This window comes from Ranitomeya variabilis, chromosome 5 (assembly GCF_051348905.1).
Source record: "Ranitomeya variabilis isolate aRanVar5 chromosome 5, aRanVar5.hap1, whole genome shotgun sequence".
Taxonomy (NCBI): Eukaryota; Metazoa; Chordata; class Amphibia; order Anura; family Dendrobatidae; genus Ranitomeya; species Ranitomeya variabilis.
Window position 1 is genome coordinate 6,385,931 of NC_135236.1, and position 22,374 is coordinate 6,408,304.

Sequence of the window (22,374 nt, forward strand, 5' to 3'; positions counted from 1 at the left end):
GACGCTGGAGCGATGATTATACGACGCTGCGACGTCACGAATCGTGCCGTCGCAGCGATGAAAATTTCAATGTGTGACGGTACCCTAAGTCTTAAACAGGCTTTTTCAACTGCACCTGTATTACATCGGCCCGAGGCAAATAAGCCGTTCATCCTTGAAGTGAACGCCTCCTCTACTCGGGCCGGCGCGGTCTTATCCCAGAGGTCATCTTCTGGTTGATTGGTTTCCTGCAGATTCTTTTCTAAGGCCTTCTCTCCTGCAGAATGCTACTATTCTATTGGCTACAGAGAGTTGCTAGCCATCAAGATGGCCCTAGAGGAGTGGCGCCATTTGCTTGAGGGGGCTGTTCATCCGTTTATTGTTTATACCGACCAGAAGAATCTGGCCTATATGCAGTCAGCCCAGAGGCTCAATCCCCAACAAGCCAGGTGGTCCTTATTCTTCACACGTTTCGATTTTGAGTTGCATTTTCGTCCAGGTCAGAAGAATGTCAAGGCAGACGCCTTATCTCGGTCACTTCAGTCTCAAGACTTGGAGGAGGATTTCTCTCACATCATTGATCCGGTCAAGGTCATCTCTGTGGCTCCCGTGAGGTTGATTATTCCGCCGCCTGGTAAGACCTTTGTTCCTGAGACCAAAAGGATTCAAGTGTTTCGGTGGGGTCACTCTTCCAAAATCTCTGGCCATGTCGGGTTAAAAAGACGTTGGATCTCATCTCTTGGTTTTATTGGTGGCCCTCTCTCCGCCAAGATGTAGTTGACTTCACTGCCTCTTGCTCCTCCTGTGCCAAGGTCAAAGTTCCCAGACGATTACCTTCTGGACTCTTGCTCCCGTTACCTGTTCCTTCTACTCCGTGGCAACACATAGCTTTGGATTTCATCACGAATCTGCCTCGTTCTTCCGGTTTCACTACCATCCTGGTGGTAGTAGATCGGTTCTCCAAGATGGCACACTTTGTTCCGCTGCAACGGCTGCCTTCTGCCCCTGAACTAGCGAGAGTCTTCATCCAGCATGTCTTCCGACTTCATGGATTTCCTTTACACATTGTGTCAGATCGTGGTGTGCAGTTTACTTCTCGATTTTGGAGGGCTCTGTGTGGTCTTCTGGAGGTTAAGTTGGATTTCTCCTCCGCATATCACCCTCAAACCAACGGTCAAGTGGAGCGTGTCAATCAGGTGTTGGCGTCCTATCTTCGCCATTTCTCTAATGCACATCATGATAATTGGTCTAATCTCCCATGGGCTGAGTTCGCCTACAATAACCATCCCAATGAGTCTTCAGGCAAGTCTCCATTCTTTGTGTTTTTTGGCATGCATCCCAGTGTTCCGTTGCCTGTCTCCGCCACCACCGGGGTTCTTGAAGCAGACTCGGTAACTGTGGAATTCTCCAAGATTTGGCTGGGGACTAAGAAGACCCTCGAGAGGACGGGAGAGCGCATGAAGAGACATGCTGACAAGAGGCACCTGGATGCTCCAACCTATCTTCCAGGCGAGAAAGTTTGGCTGTCTTCTCAATATATTAGATTGAAGATTCCTTCTTACAAGTTAGGACCTCGTTACATCGGTCCTTTTGAAGTTCTCCGGCGCATCAACAATGTAGCCTACAAGCTCAGGTTGCCTGCCTCGCTCTGTATTCCTAATGTCTTCCACATCTCTCTCCTGAAGCCTGTCATTCTAAATCATTTCCATCCAGTTCCTAGTTCTTCTCCTCCACCAGTCTGTGCTGATAACGTCTTTGAGGTAAAAGATATCTTAGCATCCAAAAAAGTCAGGGGCAAAACATTCTTTTTGATTGATTGGAAGGGCTTTGGTCCTGAGGAGAGGTCCTGGGAACCCAGGGAGAACATTAATGCTCCTCGCATTCTTAGGAGTTTTTTGTCTAAGAGTGTATGAGGGGGGAGTAGGACCAATAGAGGACAGGCTTCAGGTATTTCAGGCCGTCCTCCCTCAGTGGAGTCGCCTGATTATCGTGTTTCCTTGCTGTAGTTAGGCCGCCTTATTGTCTCGTCCTTTCGCCAGCCTTGTTTGTCGTATTAACCCCTTGTTGTTCTTCCTCTCTTCCAGTACCTGCTCTTGCCCTGTGTTCCTCGGTCCCAGTCATCATCTTTCTTCAGTCCGGTTCTCGTCTCCTCATCTGGTTCTTCCCTCAATTACTGGCTTCCAGTCTTCCTTGTCTTCAGCTTTATTATTTCTCCTCCTGTTCCCTCCGTCTCTTACCCTCCTGGTTCCTTGCCCTGCTCCTTCCCATTTCCTTCCTCTGAGTTTTCTCTCCGTCTCTCTCTTTTGTTTTTTTCCTTGAGCCGATCCTGTTATGATCCTAGTGGCAAGGATCGCAGGACGGACAAGCTAAGTAACTGAACAGACGACTAGCTCTGGGGAGGTGGTAACTAGATTGACCGCAACCTGATCCTATCCGCAAACAACTATAAGTAGCCGTGGAACGTTACCTGAAAATCCTAGACGTCTCTTCACGGCCTGAGAAACTGACTATTCCTGGAGGGAAAGAAAGTCCTCTCTTGCCTCAGTGGAATGACCCCAAAGATATAGAATAGCCCCCCACAAATATTAACGGTGAGTTAAGGGGAAAGCACAAACATAGAGATGAAATCAGATTTAGCAAATGAGGCCCGCTAATACTAGATAGCAGAAAATAGGAAGGAAACTGTGCGGTCAATAAAAAAACCCTATTCAAAATATCCACGCAGAGATTGCTCGAGCCCCCGCACCAACTAACGGTGCGGGGGAAGCAACTCCGTACCCCAGAGCTTACCAGCAACAAGAAATCACATATTAGCAAGCTGGACTAGACTCATCTTACACAGAAATAATATTGCAGGCAGATGAGCAAAAAATATTCAAACAGAACTTAGCTTATCCTGAAGAGGCAGAAAACGAGATAATCAGGAGTAATCAGAATAGCACTGAATACATTGACAGCCGGCAACAAGTGGAAGTGAAGCAGAGCTAAATAGGAACCTCCCTGGTGAATAACGAGGCAGCTGATCCAGCCAGACCCGCAGGATAATAAACCAAACCACCAGGGGGAGCCAAAAAACCAAAGTCACACAATACCATCTGTGACCACAAGAGGGAGCCTAAAAAAACGGAGTTCACAACAGTACCCCCCCCTTGAGGAGGGGTCACCGAACCCTCATCAAAACCCCCAGGGCGATCAGGGTGAGCCACATGGAAGGCACGAACCAAATCGGCCGCATGAACATCAGAGGCGACAACCCAGGAATTATCCTCCTGACCATAGCCTTTCCACTTAACCAAATACTGAAGCCTCCGTCTAGAAATACGAGAATCCAAGATCTTCTCCACCACGTATTCCAATTCTCCCTCAACCAGCACAGGGGCAGGAGGCTCAACCGAAGGAACCACAGGCACCACATACCTCCGCAACAACGACCGATGGAACACATTATGAATAGCAAACGATGCCGGGAGGTCCAAACGAAATGACACAGGGTTAAGGACTTCCAAAATCTTATAAGGACTGTCACGATATGGTATGAAATATCATAAGTTAGTTTTCCTTCTAGCATGCGGGGGCTAAACCCCCCTTCTCTCTGGTTCTCTTTCTTTCCCTGTGTTTCTAGCTGTCTGTGTAGAAGAGCTTGCCTTGTGGGGGAGTTTTATTGACGAAAGGTATTTACGACGGGCATAGCTGCAAGAGAAATTTGTGTTAGCAGGAACTGTTAGAGAAACTTCTAGAATGCATGGGATTTCTTTGTTCTGTTTTTGGAAGATATTATGCAAACCGTTTAAGTTACGAACACCAAAATATATCGTCATAATCACACTCGGAGGATCTACGCATCACTCTAAATACGGGCGTCTAACTCCATCTGGTGAAGAAGTAGGGATTTCTCTGTAAATATGTATCCCAGACAGGGCATATTTGATCTCATCGGAATGCCCACGATACTATGAGATGAACGATGGGTATGGTGCGATTATTTTATGTTCTGTAGCGAAGATACGGGCATCAGATATATTTAATGCCCAGTTAGTGAAACCGAAGAGGTAGGAGGAGTTGGAAAACCAAGCCCTTTCTGTGAGGTCACAGACTGTAGGTTTTAAGTGCTGGCAGGCATCCAAGAGAGCAGAGTTGTGAGTTTTTACCTGAAGCGACCAGACTGCGAGTGCCCAATGCACTGGGATAGATGGAAAGCTCCTAGCCTGTTGCCTGCAATGCAATGATCTAAGAACATGTGAGTTATCTTTTCTTCCTTTAATCCTTTTATTTTTATAATTACCTTGTACATATTTGCAATTGTCTCATTTGTAACATCTTTGTTAAATATTTTATAAACACTGCCTAAAAATCATTTATGGGGTATCATATTTATTACTAGTTCGTTCTCCATGCTCTAAAAACGTACCCTGTCTTTGAAGGGAATTTACGCTACTATTTTGGGGGTTAGCAGCCGAACCCGTTTAATCGGCGCTGGTGGCAGCTTACCGTGTGCCGGCTGTTGGGGGGTCACTGTAGCGACTGCGGCTTGATAATTATTGTTCCTGCCTGAGTGGGAGTAGTTATCGCGTTGCTGTAGTGCGCCCAATAGCCAGTACATAGCAGGCAGCCTTTCTGGCGACTAATTACCCCAGGTGCAGTACCTAATCTGACCTGAGAGTAAGGGGGGCGCCAGAGAGCTGCAAGTGTTAAGTGGAACTGTAAGCGGGATAGACACAAATCCCTGCAGTTCATGGTATATTGAAGAGCAGTGGGATACCTAAAATAAGCCCCTGCTGTAAACAAGAGGTCAATAGCCTCGTGTGTGTTTTTTTCATCACATTGTGGCAGTGGAGGGATAACTAGGATAAGCCCCCTGCACATGTGATAGCCGTCTGCTGGTCTAAGGTCACCCCAATCCGTGACATATTGTAGGCAGCGGCTGAGGGATCTTGACAGTCACGGTGTGAATCGTGACATATTGGTGGCAAGGCGGTGGGATATTAGAGCATTAGTGATTTGGTTTGAGCAATCATTCCTCTCACTAAAAACTTGCAGAAAGTTCTTGCGAGAACTCTGCGCAAATAAGTTTGGAGAACGAACTCAGTGTTTATTAGTTGTGAGACAATTGTGTACTGGTAATTATCCCCTCCCTTTTTCTTCGTTTTTCTATCCTATCTTTTATTTGGCAACCATGGTTGTGCTGGGAGAAACCTTTTATGAGCAGCAGACCAAAGACACCCTTGTGGCCTTGTGCAAGTCACAGCACATTGACTATGCAAACAAAAACAAAAGCCAACTGGTCGCAGTCCTGATGCAATGGGAAGCCGCTCTAGACCACTCACAGAGCCCAGAAGCCGCAGATGCCAGCACCCGCGAACATGGTGCTGCAGCAGAGGTCCAACCACTGAATGCTGGCCCTGTTAGCAATCCGGGCGAATTGGACCCCCACCTGCAGGCGGCCTTGAAAGAATTCCCCACTGATGACCATGAGGGACGTCGGCAGCTGATTCAGCAATACCGGCAGGAGGCTGAGGCCCGAGCTGAGCGAGAGGCCCAGCGAGCCGAGCGAGAGGCCCAAGCGCAGCGGGAGTACCAGCTGCAGATGGCCCGACTGCAAATGCAGGGGTCGTCCCAGTCCAGTCGTGAGCCCAGCAGCGCTCAGATACCAAAGCCCCGGCCCGACCACTTTCCTGTTATGGAAAAGGATGGGGACTTGGACACTTTTCTGCGGGCCTTTGAGAAAGCCTGCAGACAGTACCAGCTGCCTACACAAGAATGGGCACGATACCTGACACCAGGGCTGAGAGGAAAAGCTCTGGAGGCGTTTGCTGCCCTCCCTCAAGAACAAGATGGTGACTATGAGGCCATCAAGCAGGCTCTCATAGCTAAGTACCAGCTTACACCCGAGGTGTACCGTAAAAAGTTTCGGACCCTCCTACGTGGCCCACACGACAGTTACAGTGATGTGGTGCATAGACTGGGGACCCACTTTGACCAGTGGACCCAAGGACTGTCCGTGACCACCTTTACACAGCTGCGAGACCTGATGATCAAAGACCAGTTCTTCCGTCTTTGCCCAACTGAAGTGCGACAGTTCGTGATGGACAGAGAACCCAACGATGTGACGAAAGCAGCGCAGATTGCCGATGCCTATGAGGCCAACCGTAGATCGGAAGTGCGGAAGCCAGTCACCACCAGCTGGAGAGGGGGTAAGCCTGCAGCCAACGCCAGTACCCCTGCCAGCCAACACACCAGAGGTCCTGTCCCCGTGGCCAACAGCACCAGACCTACCACCGAACTTCGCCAGTGTTACCACTGCAGGCAGACTGGACACCTCAGTCACCAATGTCTAGCCAAGCAGAAGAACCCCTCATCCCAGGCCCCAGGGCCTAATGCAGCAGTTCTTTTGGTGGGTGGTGTGGTTGGGAGGGTGTGTGACAACGTACAGCCCGTCACTGTGGGAGGTCGTGTTGCTACAGGCCTCAAGGACACCGGGGCTGAACGAACCCTCATCCGACCCGAACTGGCGGCCCCTGAAGAAATCATTCCGGGGAAAACCCTAACTGTCACTGGGATTGGGGGCATCAGCTGTCCCTTACCGATGGCCCGGGTTTTTATTGATTGGGGTGCCGGGAGCGGGGTGAAAGAAGTGGGGCTGTCTGATAATTTGCCCACTGATGTTTTGTTGGGGACTGATTTGGGGAGGTTGTTTGCATACTACGTCCCTGACACCCCTCCCCAATCTGCTAATAAGCGTAACGTTAACCCTGATGATGATGATGATGATGATGGGAAATCGCATGTGTTACCTGACCATGCTTTATCTTGTAGTGATGCATCTGCTAACCATTTTTTCCCTAGGATTGATGGTGAAAATGTTGTACCTGTGCCAACTGTATCTGATAATAATGTTTCTGTGAAAGTTGATGTGTCCATAGGTACAGGAGTGCTCAGCCACGTCGCTCTGCGGAGTGAGACGGCTGAGGAACCCCTAGCAGGGGCAAGTGTCGGTGCTACAAGAAATGGGGAGATACATGGGAACCGTGAGCAAGGTGATGCCATGCAATTGACCAGTGCCACCGAGGAAGGTAACTGGCCCATAAGTAGCAATGCTCCTGAGGTAATGGGGGTGGATGGGGAGGTAGAGCCCATAGCAGCGTCGGCTGTTGGGTCTGTAGAAATCCCCGGGGAGACAGCCTACGTAGCTGCTGTCACCCGCAGTCAGAGTGCCCGGAACGCAGATACCTGTCTGCCTTCCGGACCCTCCTCAGTCATCAGTGTGACTGAACCAGAGGTGGACCCAGTGCAGGTCCCAGAGGGCTCCCGTGGGGAAGGGACCCTGACATCGCTTTTGGCTTCCCCTAGCCAGGAGTTTCAGGCCGCTCTGCACACAGATGCGAGCCTAGAGAGTTTGAGACAACTCGCCGGGACGTGCTTCTCCGAGACTGATAAGGAGAAGGTGTTCTGGGAAGGAGGAAGGTTGTACCGGGAGACAGTACCCGGAGAATCACAAAAGGAGTGGTTGAGGGAAAGACAGCTGGTCGTCCCACAGCAATTCCGGGGTGAGTTGTTGCGGATTGCCCATGAGATCCCGCTAGCTGGACACTTGGGTATCAGCAAAACTAAGGCCCGGCTGTCTCAACACTTCTATTGGCCTAAGATGGGGACAGATGTGTCAAACTACTGCCGCTCCTGTGTCACCTGTCAAAGAGTGGGGAAGGCGGGGCCTGCTCTTAAGGCTCCCCTGATCCCTTTGCCAGTGATAGAGGAGCCTTTCCAGAGGATTGCGGTGGACATTGTGGGCCCGCTGGCCGTCTCCAGCAGCTCTGGAAAGCGATTTATTGTTACTGTGGTAGACTACGCTACCCGGTACCCAGAGGCAGTAGCTCTGTCGTCAACTAGGGCAGATAAGGTGGCGGATGCCCTGTTGGCCATCTTTTCACGTGTAGGATTTCCCAGGGAAATGCTTACTGATCGAGGGACCCAATTTATGTCTCACCTAATGGAGGCTCTCTGTAAGAAAATGCAGGTGAAGCACCTGGTATCGAGTGCGTATCACCCACAGACCAATGGCTTGTGTGAACGCTTCAATGGTACCCTCAAACAGATGCTACGCATGCTGGTTGAGACACAAGGGCGCGACTGGGAGCGGTACCTCCCACACCTGCTATTCGCTTACAGAGAGGTTCCGCAGGCCTCGACGGGGTTCTCCCCCTTCGAGCTCCTGTACGGCAGGCGAGTCCGGGGACCCCTTGGGTTGGTAAGAGAATCCTGGGAAGAGGAGCCGAACCCTTCTGAAGTGTCCATAGTGGAGTATGTCATGCGCTTCCGTGACAAGATGCAGACCTTGACACAGTTGGTGCATGACAACATGACGCAGGCTCAGGCTGATCAGAAGCACTGGTACGACCAGAACGCCCGGGAGCGGACCTACCACGTGGGTCAAAAGGTGTGGGTGCTGGTTCCTGTACCAACGGATAAGCTTCAGGCAGCCTGGGACGGCCCGTACGTCATCCACCAACAGCTCAACCCGGTCACCTACGTGGTCACGCTTGACCACACTCGGGGTAGGCGAAAGGCCTTTCACGTCAACATGATGAAGGCTCATCACGAACGTGAACCTTTCGTCCTACCGGTCTGCAGCTTACCCGAAGACGGGGAGGAAGACGCCCTCCTGGACATGCTGGCCCAAGCCAAGGCCCGTGGGTCCATTGAGGACGTGGAGGTGAGCGCCTCGCTAGATGAACCACAGCGGTTGCAGTTGCAAACCACACTGGAACCCTTCCGGGTCGTGTTCTCCAACCGGCCTGGAAGGACTGAGTTAGCCATCCACGAGGTGGACACCGGGAATCACGCCCCACTACGGCGAACACCCTATCGAATCTCTGACCAGGTGCAGCAGATTATGCGCAAGGAGATCGATGAGATGTTACAGCTGGGGGTGATTCGACGGTCAAAGAGCGCGTGGGCCTCACCTGTAGTTCTCGTGCCAAAGAAGGACCGGACCACCCGGTTCTGCGTGGACTACAGGGGGCTCAACGCCATTACAGCCTCTGACGCGCACCCAATGCCGCGCATCGAGGAGCTGCTTGAGAAGTTAGCTGGCGCAGAATACCTGACAATAATGGATCTGAGTCGCGGATACTGGCAGATTCCCCTGAGCCCCGAGGCGCAGGAGAAGTCCGCCTTTATCACACCCTTTGGACTGTACGAGTCCACGGTCATGCCCTTCGGCATGAAGAATGCCCCTGCCACTTTCCAGCGGATGGTCAATCTCCTGCTTCAGGGACTGGAGAAGTACGCTGTGGCGTACTTAGATGACATTGCCATCTTCAGTCCCTCCTGGGATGAACACCTGCAGCATCTCGAGGAGGTGCTCGGGCGAATTCACCGAGCAGGACTGACTATCAAGCCGGGAAAGTGCCAGATGGGCATGAGGGAGGTTCACTACCTGGGGCACCGGGTAGGTGGAAACACCCTAAAGCCAGAGCCTGACAAAGTGGGCGTGATCGTGAACTGGCCCACTCCCAGGAACAAGAAACAGGTGATGTCCTTCCTGGGCACTGCAGGGTACTATAGGCGCTTCGTGCAGCACTATAGTAGCCTGGCAAAACCTTTGACGGACCTCACCAGGAAGAAGCTACCCCACATCGTCAACTGGACAGATGGCTGTGAGGGGGCCTTCCAGGCGTTGAAAACAGCACTGTGCAACGCCCCTGTGTTGAAAGCAGTCGACAGCAGTCGACCGTTCTTGGTACAGACCGACGCCAGCGAGTTTGGCCTTGGTGCTGTGCTCAGCCAGGTTGACTCGGAGGACCAAGAGCACCCCGTGTTGTACCTGAGCCGGAAACTTTTGCCGAGGGAAGTGGCCTACTCCACCATCGAGAAGGAGTGCCTGGCCATAGTCTGGGCTCTGCAGCGCTTGCAGCCCTACTTGTACGGTCGCACCTTCACGGTGGTGACCGACCACAACCCTCTGCGCTGGCTAAGCACCATGTGTGGAACCAATGGCAGGTTGCTACGCTGGAGCCTTGCCCTTCAGCAATTTGACTTCACCATTAAGCACAGAGCGGGCAAAGAGCATGGTAATGCAGATGGACTTTCCCGTCAGGGTGAACCCACGGACGTGCGCATGGAGGCATACCGAGAGGTCCTGCCGCCGTAGCGCACGCTAAAAGGGGGAGGTGTCACGATATGGTATGAAATATCATAAGTTAGTTTTCCTTCTAGCATGCGGGGGCTAAACCCCCCTTCTCTCTGGTTCTCTTTCTTTCCCTGTGTTTCTAGCTGTCTGTGTAGAAGAGCTTGCCTTGTGGGGGAGTTTTATTGACGAAAGGTATTTACGACGGGCATAGCTGCAAGAGAAATTTGTGTTAGCAGGAACTGTTAGAGAAACTTCTAGAATGCATGGGATTTCTTTGTTCTGTTTTTGGAAGATATTATGCAAACCGTTTAAGTTACGAACACCAAAATATATCGTCATAATCACACTCGGAGGATCTACGCATCACTCTAAATACGGGCGTCTAACTCCATCTGGTGAAGAAGTAGGGATTTCTCTGTAAATATGTATCCCAGACAGGGCATATTTGATCTCATCGGAATGCCCACGATACTATGAGATGAACGATGGGTATGGTGCGATTATTTTATGTTCTGTAGCGAAGATACGGGCATCAGATATATTTAATGCCCAGTTAGTGAAACCGAAGAGGTAGGAGGAGTTGGAAAACCAAGCCCTTTCTGTGAGGTCACAGACTGTAGGTTTTAAGTGCTGGCAGGCATCCAAGAGAGCAGAGTTGTGAGTTTTTACCTGAAGCGACCAGACTGCGAGTGCCCAATGCACTGGGATAGATGGAAAGCTCCTAGCCTGTTGCCTGCAATGCAATGATCTAAGAACATGTGAGTTATCTTTTCTTCCTTTAATCCTTTTATTTTTATAATTACCTTGTACATATTTGCAATTGTCTCATTTGTAACATCTTTGTTAAATATTTTATAAACACTGCCTAAAAATCATTTATGGGGTATCATATTTATTACTAGTTCGTTCTCCATGCTCTAAAAACGTACCCTGTCTTTGAAGGGAATTTACGCTACTATTTTGGGGGTTAGCAGCCGAACCCGTTTAATCGGCGCTGGTGGCAGCTTACCGTGTGCCGGCTGTTGGGGGGGTCACTGTAGCGACTGCGGCTTGATAATTATTGTTCCTGCCTGAGTGGGAGTAGTTATCGCGTCGCTGCAGTACACCCAATAGCCAGTACATAGCAGGCAGCCTTTCTGGCGACTAATTACCCCAGGTGCAGTACCTAATCTGACCTGAGAGTAAGGGGGGCGCCAGAGAGCTGCAAGTGTTAAGTGGAACTGCAAGCGGGATATACACAAATCCCTGCAGTTCATGGTATATTGAAGAGCAGTGGGATACCTAAAATAAGCCCCTGCTGTAAACAAGAGGTCAATAGCCTCGTGTGTGTTTTTTTCATCACATTGTGGCAGTGGAGGGATAACTAGGATAAGCCCCCTGCACATGTGACAGCCGGCTGCTGGTCTAAAGTCACCCCAATCCGTGACATATTGTAGGCAGCGGCTGAGGGATCTTGACAGTCACGGAGTGAATCGTGACAAGGACCGATAAACCGAGGCTTAAACTTAGGAGAGGAGACCTTCATAGGAACAAAGCGAGAAGACAACCACACCAAGTCCCCAACGCGAAGTCGGGGACCCACACAGCGACGGCGGTTGGCAAAGCGCTGAGCCTTCTCTTGTGACAGCTTCAAATTGTCCACCACATGATTCCAAATCTGATGCAACCTATCCACCACAACATCCACTCCAGGACAGTCAGAAGGCTCCACCTGACCCGAGGAAAAACGAGGATGAAACCCTGAATTACAAAAAAAAGGCGAAACCAAAGTAGCAGAACTAGCCCGATTATTAAGGGCAAACTCGGCCAATGGCAAAAAAGTCACCCAGTCGTCCTGATCAGCAGAAACAAAACATCTTAAATAGGTTTCCAAAGTCTGATTAGTGCGCTCGGTTTGGCCATTCGTCTGAGGATGGAAGGCCGACGAAAAAGACAAATTAATGCCCATCTTAGCACAAAAGGTCCGCCAAAATCTAGACACAAACTGGGATCCTCTGTCGGAAACAATATTTTCAGGGATCCCGTGCAAACGAACCACATTTTGAAAAAACAGAGGAACCAACTCGGAGGAGGAAGGCAACTTAGGCAAGGGCACCAAATGGACCATCTTAGAAAAACGATCACACACCACCCAAATGACAGACATTCTCTGAGAGACAGGGAGATCTGAAATAAAATCCATGGAAATGTGCGTCCAAGGCCTCTTCGGGACAGGCAAAGGTAACAACAAGCCACTGGCACGAGAACAGCAAGGCTTAGCCCGAGCACAAATTCCACAAGACTGCACAAAGGAACGCACATCCCGCGACAAGGAAGGCCACCAGAAGGACCTAGCCACCAAATCTCTGGTACCAAAAATCCCAGGATGGCCTGCCAACACCGAAGAATGAACCTCGGAAATAACTCTGCTGGTCCATCTATCCGGGACAAACAGTCTCTCCGGTGGACAACAGTCAGGTCTATCCGCCTGAAACTCCTGCAGCACTCGTCGCAAATCTGGGGAGATGGCAGACAAAATCACCCCTTCTCTGAGGATACCAGCTGGCTCTGAATCACCAGGAGAGTCAGGCACAAAACTCCTAGAAAGAGCATCAGCCTTCACATTCCTCGAACCAGGCAGGTATGAGACCACGAAATCAAAACGAGAGAAAAACAACGACCAACGAGCCTGTCTAGGATTCAGCCGCTTGGCCGACTCGAGATAAATCAAATTCTTGTGATCAGTCAAGACCACCACACGATGCTTAGCTCCCTCGAGCCAATGTCGCCACTCCTCAAATGCCCACTTCATAGCCAACAACTCCCGATTACCAACATCATAATTCCGCTCGGCAGGCGAAAACTTTCTTGAAAAGAAAGCACATGGCTTCATCACAGAGCCATCAGAGCTTCTCTGCGACAAAACAGCCCCCGCTCCAATCTCAGAAGCATCAACCTCGACCTGGAAAGGAAGGGAGACGTCTGGCTGACATAAGACCGGAGCCGAAGAAAACCGGCGCTTCAGCTCCCGAAAGGCCTCCACAGCCGCAGGAGACCAATTAGTAACATCAGAACCCTTCTTGGTCAAATCCGTCAATGGCTTAACAACACCAGAAAAATTAGCGATGAAGCGACGGTAAAAATTAGCAAAACCCAAGAACTTCTGAAGACTCTTAACAGATGTAGGCTGAGTCCAGTCATGAATAGCCTGAACCTTGACTGGGTCCATCTCAATAGCAGAAGGAGAAAAAATGAAACCCAAAAAAGAAACCTTCTGGACTCCAAAAAGACATTTTGAGTCCTTCACAAATAAAGCATTGGCACGCAGGACCTGAAACACCATCCTGACCTGCTTAACATGGGACTCCCAATCATCCGAAAAAAACAGAATATCATCCAGATACACAATCATAAATTTATCCAGATATTCACGGAAGATGTCGTGCATAAAGGACTGAAAGACAGAAGGAGCGTTAGAAAGTCCAAAAGGCATCACCAAGTACTCAAAATGGCCTTCGGGCGTATTAAATGCAGTTTTCCATTCATCACCCTGCTTAATACGCACAAGGTTATACGCACCACGAAGATCTATCTTGGTGAACCAACTAGACCCCCTAATGCGAGCAAACAGATCAGATAACAATGGCAAAGGATACTGAAATTTGACCGTGATTTTGTTTAGAAGGCGATAATCAATACAAGGTCTCAGGGAACCATCCTTCTTAGCCACAAAAAAGAACCCCGCACCAAGAGGGGAGGAGCGAATAAGTCCTTTCTCCAAAGACTTCTTTATATAACTCCGCATAGCAGCATGCTCCGGCACTGACAAATTGAAAAGTCGTCCCTTAGGAAACTTACTACCAGGAATCAAATTTATAGCACAATCACAATCCCTATGAGGAGGTAGAGAACTGAGTTTGGGCTCATCAAATACATCCTGGTAATCCGACAAAAACGCAGGGACCTCAGAAGGAGTGGATGAAGCAATAGACACCACAGGAGCGTCGCCATGAATTCCCTGACAACCCCAACTTGACACAGACATTGCTTTCCAATCCAGGACTGGATTATGAGTCTGCAACCATGGCAGGTCCAACACGACAACATCATGCAAATTATGCAATACAAGAAAGCGAATCACCTCCTGATGAACAGGAGTCATGCACATGGTCACTTGTGTCCAGTACTGAGGTTTATTCGTAGCCAATGGTGTAGCATCAATTCCCCTTAGTGGAATAGGGAATTTTAAAGGCTCCAAAACAAAACCACAGCACCTGGCAAATGACAAATCCACCAGACTCAGGGCAGCACCTGAATCCACAAAAGCCATAACCGGGTAAGATGACAGGGAACAAATCAGGGTAACAGACAAAATAAACTTAGGCTGTAAAGTACCGATGGTGACAGATTTATCAATCTTTCTTGTGCGCTTAGAGCATGCTGAGATAACATGAGCTGAGTCACCACAGTAAAAGCACAACCCATTTTGCCGTCTATAATTTTGCCGTTCACTTCTGGTCAGAATTCTGTCACATTGCATAGACTCAGGTGTCTGTTCAGCAGACACCGCCAAATGATGCGCAGGTTTGTGCTCCCGCAAACGCCGATCAATCTGAATGGCCAGAGTCATTGACTCATTCAGACCTGCAGGCGTAGGGAACCCCACCATGACATTCTTAATGGCTTCAGAAAGACCTTTTCTGAAATTTGCAGCCAGGGCACACTCATTCCATTGAGTAAGCACCGACCATTTCCGAAATTTCTGGCAGTACACCTCTGCATCATCTTGCCCCTGAGAGAGGGCCAACAACGCTTTTTCAGCCTGGTTCTCAAGATTAGGTTCCTCATAGAGCAATCCAAGGGCCAGAAAAAACGCATCCACACTGAGCAATGCAGGATCCCCTGGAGCCAATGCGAAAGCCCAATCTTGAGGGTCGCCACGCAAGAAAGAAATAATAATCTTAACTTGCTGAACAGAATCCCCAGAGGAACGAGGTTTCAAAGAAAGAAACAATTTGCAATTGTTCTTAAAATTCAGGAACCTAGGTCTATCTCCAGAAAACAACTCCGGAATAGGTATTCTAGGCTCTGACATAGGACTGTGCACAACAAAATCCTGAATACTTTGTACCCTTGCAGCAAGATGATCTACACTGGAGGCTAAACTCTGGATATCCATATCAGCAGCTGAACTCAGAGCCACACCAAGATTAAGAGGAGGAGAGAAGCCAGACACACAGCAGCTAGACACACGGCAGCAAAAAAAAAAAAAATTTCTCCAAGCTTCTTTTCTCCTGCTTCTGCCATGCAATTAACACTTTACGGGCCGGCTGTACTGTTATGATCCTGGTGGCAAGGATCGCAGGACGGACAAGCTAAGTAACTGAACAGACGACTAGCTCTGGGGAGGTGGTAACTAGATTGACCGCAACCTGATCCTATCCGCAAACAACTATAAGTAGCCGTGGAACGTTACCTGAAAATCCTAGTCGTCTCTTCACGGCCTGAGAAACTGACTATTCCTGGAGGGAAAGAAAGTCCTCTCTTGCCTCAGTGGAATGACCCCAAAGATATAGAATAGCCCCCCACAAATATTAACGGTGAGTTAAGGGGAAAGCACAAACATAGAGATGAAATCAGATTTAGCAAATGAGGCCCGCTAATACTAGATAGCAGAAAATAGGAAGGAAACTGTGCGGTCAATAAAAAAACCCTATTCAAAATATCCACGCAGAGATTGCTCGAGCCCCCACACCAACTAATGGTGCGGGGGAAGCAACTCCGTACCCCAGAGCTTACCAGCAACAAGAAATCACATATTAGCAAGCTGGACTAGACTCATCATACACAGAAATCATATTGCAGGCAGATGAGCAAAAAATATTCAAACAGAACTTAGCTTATCCTGAAGAGGCAGAAAACGAGATAATCAGGAGTAATCAGAATAGCACTGAATACATTGACAGCCGGCAACAAGTGGAAGTGAAGCAGAGCTAAATAGGAGCCTCCCTGGTGAATAACGAGGCAGCTGATCCAGCCAGACCCGCAGGATAATAAACCAAACCACCAGGGGGAGCCAAAAAACCAAAGTCACACAATACCATCTGTGACCACAACAGGGAGCCTGAAAACAGAGTTCACAACACGATCCCTGGTCCTGGCATCCGTGGTTCAAGAGATCCCTGAGCTTGCTTCCTAACTGTCCCTGTATAGGGGTTGGTCTATTCTGGTGTGCTCGCTCGAGGGAGGGTCGGTTCCACGGTCCAGTGGGTCCACTCTTGTACTCTTCTTCTTTGGCGTAACACGTACTGTCACGTCCTCTGAAGTGAATTATGCTACTAATTTGGGTGGGCTCCGGACCCGTTATTAATTAAGAAATCGGAGCTGGTGGTAGCGGATTTGTCCCGTGTGTTTGGGAGGCTTTGTAGCGACTGATGGCGTTGATAATTATTGTTCCTGCCTGAGTGGGAGTAGTTATATCGCCGTCGCTGCAGCGTGCGCATTAGCCAGTTAAAAGTAAGGCAGCCTTTCTGGTGACTAATTAGCCTAGGTGAAGTACCCTGTATGACCTGAGGGTAAGGGGGCACCAGAGAGCTGCAAGTTCCAAACTGGAACTGGGAAGTGGGATATAGATAAATCCCCTTCAGAAAAGAACTGGGGCCATCAAACAACCCCGGTTCATGACAAATTGGTGTAAGTGGTGGGGATGATAAAGGTATCCTCCCCGTGAACCGTTACATATTCTGAATGTCCACCGAGAGATCTATAACCCGCTGAAGTCTCTAGGATCCAAACCCGATGAAATCCAAGGAAGAGATTTCTCCGTAAGCAGGTCATGTATCCACTTTGTGTTTATACTTAAATGAACCACCATGTCATGTGGAGCGTAATGATAATTTTGTCTTTCTTCTACAAAGTTCACCCTAAAAGATATGGGTAACAGCAGGATTTCATATCTGTCAAAAAGGGACATATTCAGCGACCCAGTGAGGTCAGCACAGGGGGAGTGCCTTGGTTTTGGGCACAGGTATAAGATAGTGGGAGGTCATTTTTCACTAGTCTCTGTCCAGGGAGCTAGCTGAGAGACGCTCTGTGACGCATTTTGATTTATTGCTCCTCCCACACACACCACATGGTCTGCTATGAAATTAAATGACATAAGCAACTGTGTTTTTTCTTCCTTTAATCCCTTTTTATTTTGTAATTGTCTGTACATACGATAAATGTCTCCTTTTATAATATCTTTTTATATACTTTTGTAAACACTGCCTAACCTTTTTTGGAGTAAAGGGTATAATATTTACTAGCATTGTTTCCTTGCTCTAAAACTTACTCTAAAGCCTCTGACCTAAGCCATTGCTACTAATTGGGTTGGCTCCTGACCTGTTATTAAATAACAAATAGGAGCTGGTGGCAGCGTAAGTGTCCTGAGCTTTTGGGGAACCTGGCAGCGATGGACGGCGTTGATAATTATTGGTCCCGCCTGAATGGGAGTAGTTTTTTAAACTTTATTCATTAAAAGTTATTTTTTAGGGATACTTTCTTCCTTCGGTTTGTTTTTGAGTAGTTATATCGCTCTCGCTGCAGTGTACCCAATAGCCAGTACATAGGAAGGCAGCCTTTCTGGCGACTAATTATCCTAGGTGCAGTTCCCTGTCTGACCTGAGGGTAAGGGGGGCACCAGAGAGCTGCAAGTTCCAAACCAAAATGGGAAGTGGGATATAAATAAATCCCCTTCAGAAAGTAACTGGGGGCAACCAAACAACCCCGGTTCAAGACATATTGGTGGCAGCGATGGGATGATAAAAATATCTACCCTGTGATTCCTGACAGCCCTGAAGGTTTGGATTTATTTTACCCTTGATAATAAAGACCTTAATTTTTAAACTTAATTTTGTTATAACACAAGTAATCTTTCTATGATATTTACATTTGTTTCATGAAGTGAAATATTTAAGTGCGACAAACACGCAAAAGAAAAGGAAATCGGGAAGGGGTGAACACTTTGTCCCTCAACTGTACTGGTTAGAGAGGGCCTGAAATATTGTGATCTGCACAGAAAAGATAGATATACTATTGTGTGGCCACAGGACAAGCAGCTGAAACCAGCAGAGTGAAGCTTTGTGGTGGATAATACAATTTTGTGAGGTACTAATACTCAGGTCCTAAGGTATCAGCATAAGGAAAACATAAGAAATCATAGGAACCACTGATCTATCCTAGTAAGGCACACAGAAACCAGTAGAGGGAGACACACTACAGGACGAGAAATGCACACAGCTCTAGACTACACCTCCATCCTGTCCTGTATCTACTATTCCTGTACACACAGCTCTACACTACACCTCCATCCTGTCCCGTATCTACTATTCCTGTACACACAGCTCTACACTACACCGCCATCCTGTCCCGTATCTACTATTCCTGTACTGTACACACAGCTCTACACTACACCTCCATCCTGTCCTGCATCTACTATTCCTGTACTGTACACACAGCTCTACACTACACCTCCATCCTGTCCTGTATCTACTAATCCTGTACTGTACACAGCTCTACACTACACCTCCATCCTGTCCTGTATCTACTATTCCTGTACGGTACACACAGCTCTACACTACACCTCCATCCTGTCCTGTATCTACTATTCCTGTACTGTACACACAGCTCTACACTACACCTCCATCCTGTCCTGTATCTACTATTCCTGTACTGTACACACAGCTCTACACTACACCTCCATCCTGTCCTGTATCTACTATTCCTGTACTGTACACAGCTCTACATTACACCTCCATCCTGTCCTGTATCTACTAATCCTGTACTGTACACAGCTCTACACTACACCTCCATCCTGTCCTGTATCTACTATTCCTGTACTGTACACAGCTCTACACTACACCTCCATCCTGTCCTGTATCTACTATTCCTGTACTGTACACACAGCTCTACACTACACCTCCATCCTGTCCTGTATCTACTATTCCTGTACTGTACACAGGTCTACACTACACCTCCATCCTGTCCTGTATCTACTATTCCTGTACTGTACACAGCTCTACACTACACCTCCATCCTGTCCTGTATCTACTATTCCTGTACTGTACACAGCTCTACACTACACCTCCATCCTGTCCTGTATCTACTATTCCTGTACTGTACACAGCTCTACACTACACCTCCATCCTGTCCTGTATCTACTATTCCTGTACTGTATACAGCTCTACACTACACCTCCATCCTGTCCTGTATCTACTATTCCTGTACTGTACACACAGCTCTACACTACACCTCCATCCTGTCCTGTATCTACTATTCCTGTACTGTACACACAGCTCTACACTACACCTCCATCCTGTCCTGTATCTACTATTCCTGTACTGTGCACAGCTCTACACTACACCTCCATCCTGTCCTGTATCTACTATTCCTGTACTGTACACAGCTCTACACTACACCTCCATCCTGTCCTGTATCTACTATTCCTGTACTGTACACAGCTCTACACTACACCTCCATCCTGTCCTGTATCTACTATTCCTGTACTGTACACAGCTCTACACTACACCTCCATCCTGTCCCGTATCTACTATTCCTGTACTGTACACAGCTCTACACTACACCTCCATCCTGTCCCGTATCTACTATTCCTGTACTGTATACACAGCTCTACACTACACCTCCATCCTGTCCCGTATCTACTATTCCTGTACTGTACACACAGCTCTACACTACACCTCCATCCTGTCCTGTATCTACTATTCCTGTACTGTACACAGCTCTACACTACACCTTCATCCTGTCCCGTATCTACTATTCCTGTACTGTACACAGCTCTACACTACACCTCCATCCTGTCCCGTATCTACTATTCCTGTACTGTACACAGCTCTACACTACACCTCCATCCTGTCCCGTATCTACTATTCCTGTACTGTACACAGCTCTACACTACACCTCCATCCTGTCCTGTATCTACTATTCCTGTACTGTACACAGCTCTACACTACACCTCCATCCTGTCCTGTATCTACTATTCCTGTACTGTACACACAGCTCTACACTACACCTCCATCCTGTCCTGTATCTACTATTCCTGTACTGTACACAGCTCTACACTACACCTCCATCCTGTCCCGTATCTACTATTCCTGTACTGTACACAGCTCTACACTACACCTTCATCCTGTCCCGTATCTACTATTCCTGTACTGTACACAGCTCTACACTACACCTCCATCCTGTCCCGTATCTACTATTCCTGTACTGTACACAGCTCTACACTACACCTCCATCCTGTCCCGTATCTACTATTCCTGTACTGTACACAGCTCTACACTACACCTCCATCCTGTCCCGTATCTACTATTCCTGTACTGTACACACAGCTCTACACTACACCTCCATCCTGTCCCGTATCTACTATTCCTGTACTGTACACAGCTCTACACTACACCTCCATCCTGTCCTGTATCTACTATTCCTGTACTGTACACAGCTCTACACTACACCTCCATCCTGTCCCGTATCTACTATTCCTGTACTGTACACAGCTCTACACTACACCTCCATCCTGTCCCGTATCTACTATTCCTGTACTGTACACAGCTCTACACTACACCTCCATCCTGTCCTGTATCTACTATTCCTGTACTGTACACACAGCTCTACACTACACCTCCATCCTGTCCTGTATCTACTATTCCTGTTCTGTACACAGCTCTACACTACACCTCCATCCTGTCCTGTATCTACTATTCCTGTACTGTACACACAGCTCTACACTACACCTCCATCCTGTCCTGTATCTACTATTCCTGTACTGTACACACAGCTCTACACTACACCTCCATCCTGTCCTGTATCTACTATTCCTGTACTGTACACAGCTCTACACTACACCTCCATCCTGTCCTGTATCTACTATTCCTGTACACAGCTCTACACTACACCTCCATCCTGTCCTGTATCTACTATTCCTGTACTGTACACAGCTCTACACTACACCTCCATCCTGTCCTGTATCTACTATTCCTGTACTGTACACAGCTCTACACTACACCTCCATCCTGTCCTGTATCTACTATTCCAGTACTGTACACAGCTCTACACTACACCTCCATCCTGTCCTGTATCTACTATTCCTGTACTGTACACACAGCTCTACACTACACCTCCATCCTGTCCTGTATCTACTATTCCTGTACTGTACACAGCTCTACACTACACCTCCATCCTGTCCTGTATCTACTATTCCTGTACTGTACACACAGCTCTACACTACACCTCCATCCTGTCCTGTATCTACTATTCCTGTACTGTACACAGCTCTACACTACACCTCCATCCTGTCCTGTATCTACTATTCCTGTATTGTACACACAGCTCTACACTACACCTCCATCCTGTCCTGTATCTACTATTCCTGTACTGTACACAGCTGTACACTACACCTCCATCCTGTCCTGTATCTACTATTCCTGTACTGTACACACAGCTCTACACTACTCCATCCTGTCCTGTATCTACTATTCCTGTACTGTACACAGCTCTACACTACACCTCCATCCTGTCCTGTATCTACTATTCCTGTACACACAGCTCTACACTACACCTCCATCCTGTCCTGTATCTACTATTCCTGTACTGTACACAGCTCTACACTACACCTCCATCCTGTCCTGTATCTACTATTCCTGTACTGTACACAGCTCTATACTACACCTCCATCCTGTCCTGTATCTACTATTCCTGTACTGTACACACAGCTCTACACTACACCTCCATCCTGTCCTGTATCTACTATTCCTGTACTGTACATACAGCTCTACACTACACCTCCATCCTGTCCTGTATCTACTATTCCTGTACTGTACACAGCTCTATACTACACCTCCATCTTGTCCTGTATCTACTATTCCTGTACTGTACACAGCTCTATACTACACCTCCATCCTGTCCTGTATCTACTATTCCTGTACTGTACACACAGCTCTACACTACTCCTCCATCCTGTCCTGTATCTACTATTCCTGTACTGTACACAGCTCTACACTACACCTCCATCCTGTCCTGTATCTACTATTCCTGTACTGTACACACAGCTCTACACTACACCTCCATCCTGTCCTGTATCTACTATTCCTGTACTGTACACAGCTCTACACTACACCTCCATCCTGTCCTGTATCTACTATTCCTGTACTGTACACAGCTGTACACTACACCTCCATCCTGTCCTGTATCTACTATTCCTGTACTGTACACACAGCTCTACACTACTCCATCCT

General features: G+C 48.2%; 1 protein-coding gene across 1 annotated transcript in view; it reads right to left on the reverse strand.

Annotated features, from left to right (window-relative positions):
* FGF11 (fibroblast growth factor 11) overlaps nucleotides 1-21,426 on the reverse strand; it is a 1,303,510-nt gene extending 1,282,084 nt beyond the window's left edge. The window contains exon 1 of the mRNA XM_077261507.1: nucleotides 21,147-21,426. The gene's annotated coding sequence lies outside the window, so the exon portion shown is untranslated. The remainder of the gene's footprint in view (nucleotides 1-21,146) is intronic.
* Nucleotides 21,427-22,374: the final 948 nt, after the last annotated feature.